General features: G+C 34.9%; 1 long non-coding RNA gene across 1 annotated transcript; it reads right to left on the bottom strand.

Annotated features, from left to right (window-relative positions):
- Nucleotides 1–335: 335 nt before the first annotated feature.
- On the bottom strand, nucleotides 336–2186 carry LOC133784219 (uncharacterized). The gene is made up of 3 exons (XR_009871207.1): nucleotides 2061–2186; nucleotides 717–1468; nucleotides 336–626 (listed from the first exon to the last, which is right to left on the bottom strand). It is a non-coding gene; the product is annotated as an uncharacterized LOC133784219 (long non-coding RNA).
- Between the last annotated feature and the right edge of the window lie 8085 nt (nucleotides 2187–10271).

Raw genomic sequence — 10271 nt, 5'->3', positions numbered from 1 at the left:
GGAAGTCCCTAGGAGACATCCCACGTCTCCCATTGGGAGAGGTGAGTCACTTCCCACGTCTCCCAATGGGAGAGGTGGAAAGTCAACGTTTGACTTTCCACCTCTCCCATTGGGAGACGTGGGAAGTCTCCCACCTCTCCCAATGGGAGACATTGAAAGTCTCCCACATTTAAAAAAAATAAATTAAATAAATTTATAATTAATATTATTTTAATTTGATTTAATAATTAATTAAATTGAGATAATATTAATTTAAATTGAAATTATTTTAATTTAAATTGAAGTTATTTTAATCTAAATTGAAATTAATTTAATAATTAATTAAATTGAAATAATATTAATTTAAATTGAAATTATTTTAATCTAAATTTAAATTAATTAAATTGAAATAATATTAATTTAAATTGAAAGAAAAAAATATATTTGTTAGATATATACAAGAAATACAATATTTGTTAGAAATATTCAAAATGAACAAATATTGCATTGTGTATGAAGAAAGAGTTAAAAAATTAAAAAAAAACCTATCAACGAGGTCGGTAACTTTGGATTATCGGCAACATATATGTCGCCCATTCTTGTCGCAACTCATCAATTTGTGCCTCTGTATATGATGTGCTTGTTAGCTGCAAGAAATATAAAATAAAATATATTAATTAATTATTTGATTACATTTATAGTTTCAAAAATAATTTGTAAATTTTAATTAATAATACCGTTCTCAAGTAATGCCCGGGACTCGCATGTTCAATCAAGTAATGCCCGTTCTCAACTAATCGTTTATTATCCTAAATAATATCGGGCAGCATTTCCCCTATAATAGTGACCTAACCATCTGCTTGTGAATAACAAAACAAACAATTCAAACAACATACAATAAGTTTCTTCCTTATAGAATGCCTACATAAAATTAATTGTTTATTATCCTAGATAAAATCGGGCAGCATTTCCCCTATAATAGTGACCTAACCATCTACATGTGAATAGCAAAACAAACAATTCAAACAACATACAATAAGTTTCTTCCTTATAGCTCCGCAGCACACAGTCAAATTTCTCAGAACCTACTTCACTAATACACACAAGTTCTCAACCTTCCGTTATCACCGCAGCACACAATTTTAATCTCAGAACCTACTTCACTATGGATGAATATTTAAGATATTCAAACTCTTCTAACATTTGTTTAATAATATTAAAAGTAGAAGTAAGAGAATATATATTTACCTCTTGCAATTAATAATTCAAAAGCTAGCAAAATTACTTCAAGTAGTAATCGAATTCGCTATTAAATCCACAAACCAATTTAAATAAATTAATAAATAATAAATAAAATATCACTAAATATCTAGCAATATATAACTTATTATTATAATTTTAGAAACTTAATTACCTCAAATGTGTGATTGATAGATATAGAAGTTTTGATGCAAAGTACTCTCTAAAATCTCACCACCAAAATCACAACCTACGAAATTAAATTAATTAATATGTTAAACATTACTAAACAAATATCACTAAATTCCTAATAAGTAATTGATTGGTATACAAATAAAAAAAAAACTCCAATGAGCCACTAATTATAACCTAAACAAAAAATCAATAAAAAATTTCATAACCTAAAATCTCAATAATCAACAAAAACATAATTTTTTTTATATATTTATATTTTTAAAATTATTTAATAAATTTATTTTTACATAATAACTATATATATATATAACAAAATAATTAGAATTTAAAAAAAAAAAGTTTAAATATACATACAAAAATATATCTAAATTTCGAAATAAATAATGATAAAAATTAAAAAAAATCATGAACATATATATTATAATGAAATATATACAATGTGATAGGTTAAATTAAAAAAAACTATGAAATCTTAAATCTATAAAAAACCTCCATGGAAAAACAAATAAATCTAACAATGTATAGAAAAAAATGCATAAAAATGTAAAACTAACACAAAATCATGTATATTACTCATCCTAATGCTAAACCTATGATTTTTTATCAAAATAATTAACTAAAATTCATAAAAATTAAAAAAAACTAACCTTGAAAACCCTAAAATCGCAGCCCCTTTCGTGCTCTCTGTTTGGTGTGCTCTCTCTGTTTGGTGTTATGAGGAAGAAGAAGACCCAAAATTCATTAAATGGCCAGGGGGACATCCAACGTCTCCCACTGGGAGACGTGGGACACGTGGCACGTCTCCCACTGGGAGACATTGAATGTATAGAGGGGTACATCCAACGTCTCCCATTGGGAGACGTGCCACGTGTCCCACGTCTCCCAGTGGGAGACGTTGGATGTACCCCTCTATACATTCAATGTCTCCCAGTAGGAGACGTGCCACGTGTCCCACGTCTCCCAGTGGGAGACGTTGGATGTACCCCTCTATACATTCAATGTCTTCCAGTGGGAGACGTGCCACGTGTCCCACGTCTCCCAGTGGGAGACATTAGATGTCCCCCTGGCCACTTCTCAATCTATTTCCAACGTCTTCCACCATTTTTAATGTCTTCCAATTGTAGTCACTAATAAAAACTTTCAATGTCTTACACCATTAGACATTTAAAACCCCTGATAAGTTTTAATGTCTTACACCAATGGTGTAAGACATTGTAGGGAGTCATTGTATATCAAATTTGTTGTAGTGTCTGGCAGGAACCATTTTGTTGTCCCTTTTCTCCTCTTGCATGAGTTGTGAACATTCGTTCTTTCGGTGACCTTCCTAACCACAATTGTAGCATCCCTTGGTGTTTGCATGACACTCACCAAGATGTTTCTTTCGGCACTTAGAGCATTGCAGGTATTCTACATAACCCGACCTACTACATCCATTGTTTGTCCATGCTCTTTTATCGTTATCAGACTGCTTATTGTCAGGATGCCTTCTCTTCTGACCATTATTGTTGCTATGTTGATGGTTGTTGTTGTGGTGGTTGTTCCGACCATTCTAAGGTTGACTCTACTGTTTAGGCTTAGGCTTATTGGCCTCCTCCTTACTAACATTCGCTTGAACCCTTTCTACTTCTACAGTCGTTTCTAGAGCATCGGCATAAGTAGTAGTTCCAGGGTTTGCTAGCTTAACCCCTAGCTCAATCTTTGGTCTGAGTCCTCTTACAAACTTGGTAACCCTCAGAAAATTGGTTGGGACCAGCTCTGGAGCAAACTTCGCTAGTCAATCAAACTGTCGAGCATACCCTACTACCGATAAGTTACCCTGTTTCAGACTGGTGAACTCCTCGACTTGTGTAGCGATGACTGCCGAGTTGTAGTACTTCTTGTGGAACAGCTCCACAAATATGTTCCATGTCATAGTAGCAACGTCATGAGCCTGCTGAACTAAATCCAACAATATTCTAGCATCCTTCTTAAGAAGAGATGAAACGCAGGATATGCGGTCTGGGTTGCCAAGATTCATGTGCGCTAGGATCGGCTCTACATTTCTGAGCCATTCTTTCACCTCGAAGGGGTCTATTGTCCCTTCAAAGTTTGGAGAGTGTTGCTTACAAAACCGCTCGTAGATTGGCTCCATGTACTGAACTGGATAAGGCGCATAGTTTTCCATTGGCCATCCCCCATAAGGACCTACTTGTTGGGGTGCTTGAACCACTTGCTGAGGTTGTGATTGCAGCTAAGGCTGGGGCTGAGTCTGTGGCTGGGACTGGGCCTGCTGTCGCTGTTGCTGCAGCAATTCCTCTACTTGTTGTCATAGCCTGACAATTTTTGTGGTGTTGTCAACCGGCGGTGGCGGCGGTGCACTTCTGTTAGCAGCAGTATTGGTAGCACGCGCTCCCCTTCTGCGAATTGGAGGGGCTTCAGTAGTCTCATGATTGATGCTGGAGGCATTGGCATTTGTGCGTGCAGACCTTTTGAGCGACATCTTCGACAGAGTTCTAACAGTCAAGAAAAACATGTTAGAACTTACCCTAATAGGTTCTAAGGCAACACTTAGGCTAAGCAAACATAACTCAAACCTATTTGTTATGATTTCTTTTGAATTTTTTTTTTGTAAGCCTTCTTTATAATTAGGGTGTGTTTCTATACTTAGAAAAATAAACCATCTTTATTATTTTCTAATTCTATTTCTAGTCATCCTATATGACTTAATTCTCAGGCTCGAATCTCGTCGTTGTTCAAAAGTCAACCATATGGAGGGAGGGCTGGGATCAATAAAATTGTTCCCACTATTATGGCCCCCTAACTCTCAATATAGAACTCAATCCATTGATTTGTATCCACCCTCATCGAACTTAGTCATTATTTATTTAAATTTATTATTTATTTTGATTGTAAACAAAAATCAAACTCATACATGTCATTCAAAAATAACAATAATATTCATTTGGAAAAAAAATTTCACTAAATACAATCATAAATGCAAAGATTATAAATAAATAAATAAACTAATCTAAAAATTAGGATCTTCTACATTTGACCCTTCATCTAACATATCATCATCTATCTCCTCATAATCATCAATATATTGAGCCTCAAAATATCCTCGGGGAAGATTCGTAAAGATTCTATGTTTTTTATCATTAGTGAATTGGAATTCCATTTTAGAGGTGAACCTAAGTATGAGAAAATAATATCTCATAGTTACTGGTAATTCATCGTCATCATCTATAGTCTCCCGTATTTCTTCTAAAGCTGAAATTATAGAAGGATAATCATTAAAAAGCCTAATCATTAAAACATATTGCTCCGTAGCTCTCATCATGATTTGCTTAGTAGTTTGGACGTGAACTATCTCCTTGTGGAATAAGATTAATCTCCGAGTGATTCTTTCTAACACTCCTACTGTATTTCTTGGCTCTCTAATCCTTTTTAATGCCTTAATGGCTTAGATTCGGAGCTTGAGTGTCTGTATCAAGGAGAACTTCATGCATATGAACCGTTGCTTTGATACCAACTGTAATGACCCAACTATTTCTAAGATCTTGGACCATTAAACTACTACACATAGCTACTATTTTGATACAAACATAAGAAGTAACATAACATTATTGAAAACCAAGATATTGTATTAATACAAAATAAAGTAAAAATATAAAATAAAATGTGATATGGTATGGGATCCCATTGTTTATAAAACATAAAACATAACTTTAAATACTAATTGCGGAATTACATCAAAAACATAATTTAAAAGACTAAAAATTAACGTCATCCTCGATCAACACGCAGTCCATTGAATCCATTCATCTTTAACACACAAGCCAAGCTGCCATGAATCCTTCCGCCTACCATATTCATTTTCCTACATCAAACTAAAAATAAAGGAGTGAGCCTAATGCCCAGCAAGGAAAATCTACTAACACATAAATCATAAATCATAAGACTAAATCATAAACATATACTATAAAATATATGAATATATGAATATAAAAACATATATCATACAGGACTACAATATTAATGGCCATTAACTCATTAACATGGCATGTGATAAACCATCTAGGTCCTCTGTCTACTAATCGAGATAGGTTAGATCAAATTGTAGTATATGATAACCCATCTAGGTCCTCTACTAGTCGAGTTAGGGTAAATCATAACTCTAAACCATGAAAATGATAAATAATCTTGGGGTTTGCTATCTAAGCAACTATAAGCCCCAAGCGACATAAAATATTGGGGTTTGCTATCTGAGCAACTATAAGCCCCAAATGACTACAAGACATATTTATATATACATATACATATCATAACATAAATCATATAATAACATAAACATATCATAACATAAACATATAAGCAGATAAAATTTATCCTATTTTCCTTACCAAATGCCGGGATATTTGGGAACAAGAACGGGATTAGAACACTCCTATAAACCAATTGTAAAAATGGTGAGTATCTCTAAATTTCCATAGGTGATTTATCGCCTCCGCCAAATTCCCGAGCCCCGTTTTAACGTTCATGCAAAGTCAATGTATTTTCCGTATCTTCCGTAGGCGATATATTTGCCCCTGTAACTGCGATATATCAGCATACGTTGATATATGAAACATGTATTTGCACTTTTTCAGCATATTTTGAATTGGATAAACAGCTTTGACTGAGTCATAATACGATCCTAACAGTTTTTGGAAGGTTCTAGAGCTTCTAGATCTTTCTTTTAATTAAACTATTCATCAAAATACTTAAATCCTTAATAAACATTATTATGACAACTGTCATGCTCTTAATGGTTCTATCTAAACCTTAGGTTATAGTAAATATATTTCTATGACCATCAATATTAATCAAACCTTATGTTATAATTAATATTCTTAAACTATAGGTTAAATTTATAAAATCCATAATTGTTTCTATGAGTTCCAACTAAGTCCCGGCTTGAACCGAAATCCACGGAATCTATGATACTACAAAATACTATTACTATCTAGCTATCTAAGTAAATATTCTGGGACACTACACCCCGAGGCGTTTTGGGGAACTGTATACGAGATAGCGAGCCATATGGTTGGCCTTGCCTATAGGGCCAATGTGTAGAGTCCAAGAACTTTACTTAGCTAAGTTAGATAGTAGTATAATAGTAATAATAGTATTATCTTTATGACTGTGGATTTTTGATTCAGACCGGGATTTATTTGGACACTCATAGTAGTACTTGTGGATTTTCTAAGTTTAACCTATAGTTTAGGAATATTAATTTTAACCTACGGTTTGATTAATATGACTGATATTGAGGATAATATTTAATATACCATAAGGTTTAGATATGAACCAATAAGATAATAGCACATGTCATGCATATGTTTATCAATGATTAAGTATTTTGAGGATTAAATTTATTAAGGTTAAAATTTGAATACCCTAAGGTCAGTCAGCAGCTTTGAAAACGTTAGAGGGCTTAGTCAAGGCTGTTTACTCAATTCAAATTAAGCTAAAAATGTGTAATATCATGTTTAAATAATCAGCGTATGCCGATATATCGCAGCTATAGGGGGCGATATATCGCTGCACGAAGATACAAAAAACACGAAACGTTGCACGATTGCCTCGGGCATATTGGCCAAGGCGATATATCACCTACAGTGGGCGATATATCGCCTCTCTCAGCATATTCTGAAAGTTTTAAAAAACGTTCTCCATTCAAACCTTTAACCTCTTGATAAGTCCAGCATCTTTTGAACGAGTCTTCAGCCTCTGCTGAACGATAATTCAAATGTTTTTCACTTAAAAAGCCATTATTTTTATTCAAGTTAAATGAAGATCTTTTCATTCCTAAACTCTATAAATAGGACCTAGTACCCAGCCATTTATTCATCTATTACTCTAAATTTAGAGGCTGCAAGTTGCTAGGTTAGTGTGAGAGTGTAAACACTTGGGTTGGGAATTATAAGCTTGATCACTACAAGCTTACTAAACACTTGGGAAGTAAGGTTCTATACACATTTCGGTGTGAGGTTTAGATTGACCATAGAAGTACTCAAGGTATCCCAAACTCTAGTCCATTTCTGTATTATTTTCTTTAAAGTTCTCATAGTCTTCTACTCAGTATTCTAACCTTATTCTTATTCTTGGTTAGGAAATCTAAGTTCTTGAGCACAAGGTTTTTGGTAAGTATATTTTAATAGTATAGTTCCTTCATCTCTTTCATCTCTTTTCTTCAATAGACTCACCTTTCATAAATGGTTTTTAGGAGTGTTCCATGGTCCCAAATCAGTTCCCATATCCCGGTTATTTTGGTAAGGAAAATAGGATAGGATTTATATGTTATATGCTTTTATATGTTATCTTATGATTTTATGTTATGAAATATGTTATGTTAAGTATGATTGTAGACTTGGGCATATGACTTGCTTAGCTAACAAGACCCCACTAATCTATTGGGCATATGACTTGTTTAGTTTATGGGACCCCAAGTAATAATGGGCATTATAGTATGTATTAGACATAAGTGTTATAGTATGTTTTATGTTACCTTATGAATTTTATGTGTATGGTTATATGTTAGATTTTCCTTGCTGGGCATTAGGCTCATTCCTTTTTGTTTATATGTGCAGGAAAATAGTCTTAGTGGCGGGAAAGATTCTTGGAAGCTTGGGGAATGTGTATTGAGGCGGAATGGATTCAAGGAGTCCAGAGTTTCGATTTGAGGATGTAGTTTTTGTTTCTTATTGTTTTTATATGTATTTTTCCGCATTTTATTATGTAATCTCTTTTTAATTATCATTATGTCATGTTTTGATTTTAAAACAATGGGATCCCATATCCTACTTGATATTTTATGTAAGTTATGCCTTTATTTTTACAAGTTTTAATTAAGTTATGATCTTTTCACTTGTAAGTTTTGTTAAGAGTAGGGTCTACGTGTAAGTTTTCGTTAATGGTCCAAAGTCTAGAGTAGTTGGGTCATTACACAATGCCAAGGATCTGAGGGCCATGGAGGAGCGTACTCCTGAAGATGTCCTCGAGTCCACTATGAGGATGAACCTCACCATGGGTCATTCTCATTCTCTTAACTTTTCTTTTTCTTTTCTTTTTTTTTTAAACTAACCTTAACTTGCCTTCTCCTTTAGCAGTCTGTCTTGGATCAATTCCGTGGAATTGCTCAAGTTCGAGTTAGGAATGATGAGCTCCAGGCCACCCTGAGGGTCGTCCAAGAGAGTGAGCAATCCGCCAAACCACCCTGGTTTCCTCCTAGGAGAGCGAGTGAGCGCCAAAGGAAGGCGAGTGGATTGCTAAGAACCAGACCGTGGAAGTGAGTCGTCGCTTGGACCAGCTATAGGCCGAGAATGAGGGGCTCAAAAAGAAACTTGATGAGGTAAAGGCCAAAGCCAAGGAGGAGGCTGAGAGGGCGAGGTTAGAGATTGCGGAGTCATTGAATCAAATGGAGGAGATGCTTTACCGATGCTGGCCTTTCAACCAGGATGGGAACTTCACCTTCACGCAGCCAGGGTTTTGGGAACTTTATCTTGTCAAGTTTAAGATTTGATTCTCCTAAGAACCCTCTCAGACTGTCGAGGCTTCTGATGCTACCGAAGGAGATGGTGAGGAAGTGACCTCCTCCGAGCGAGTCAACAAACTTTAATGATTTTTTTTATTTTTTTATGCTTTGTAATTACGTCCCTAGGGACCAAAACAATTGCCTTCGGGCTTAGATCGAGGTTTTTTCTTTCCTCGAGATAAAAATATTCTTTTGAATACATATTTAACTTGTGATCTATTTGTGTTCCCCTTAGTTCTATTATTTTCTCATGTTTGTGAATCCTAGGATTCTTGTACATTCAAAACTTAGGGGTTGTCTTTACATCGGGGTAGATTTTTGGGGGCTTGAGTAACTAATTTTAGTCAATATCTTAGTTGCATTTTTCCCTCTTAATTGGGTCATACATGTTAGGAATCAGGCCTCAAACCTAGTCTTATCAGGGAGTTTTAGTAGGCTTAATAGCATTGTACCTTTTAGGAATCAAGCATCATACTTGGTTGTACCCAGGGGTTTTAGTTTTAAAAAATTCTCAAACCTTGTTCATGTTCGTAATTTTGAAAATCAAAGCTTTAAAAAGTCGTTGAATAATCAATTTTTTCCAAACTCTAAGTTGCAGATTTCATTCGAATAGACTGAACTCTTTTACAAGCTTTCTTCGGTTATGTGCCCCCCAAGCAACCAGAACTTATAAATTTTCTCGGTTGCTTTTACAAACCGAGCCCATGATAACAAAACGATAAAAATTGATCACGTAATAATTCAATTGTTATTAAAATGAAATAGATTTTATAGAAAATCCTTACATAAATAGCAACTCCAAAAACATTAAAGACAACAAAATTACTGACAATACTTTTTGAGGTGTAGGACATTCTAGGTCTGTGGAACTATTTCTCCACTTAACCGGGATAGCTTGAAAGTCCCTTCGTGCAAGATCACCACAATCTGGTATGGTTCTTCCCAGTTCAGCCCTAACACACTGTCCTTGGGATCTTTACTTGCCAAAAACACCCTGCGGAGAACCAAATCGCCTAACCCAAGTCTACGTCCTTTTACCTTCGAATTGAAATAACGAGTGATTTTATGCTAATAATGGGTGAGTTGTAATTGTGATGTCTCTCATTTTTCCTCGATTAGATCATAGGATGCACTAAGTAGCTCGTTGTTCTGATCTTGATCGAAGGTCTTCTGTTTGTGGGTCGTCACCGCGCCTCAATTAGGAGTATAACCTCACTTCCAAAGGTCAGAGAAAAAGGGGTATCTCTCGTGGAGGTTCGATGTGAGGTCCAATAGGCCTAGAGTACTTGCGAGAGATGCTCGA

Source organism: Humulus lupulus, chromosome 6, assembly GCF_963169125.1.
Source record: "Humulus lupulus chromosome 6, drHumLupu1.1, whole genome shotgun sequence".
Classification (NCBI taxonomy): Eukaryota; Viridiplantae; Streptophyta; class Magnoliopsida; order Rosales; family Cannabaceae; genus Humulus; species Humulus lupulus.
The sequence above is the reverse complement of the archived record's forward strand: the minus strand, read 5'-3'. Positions and strand labels throughout refer to the sequence as shown.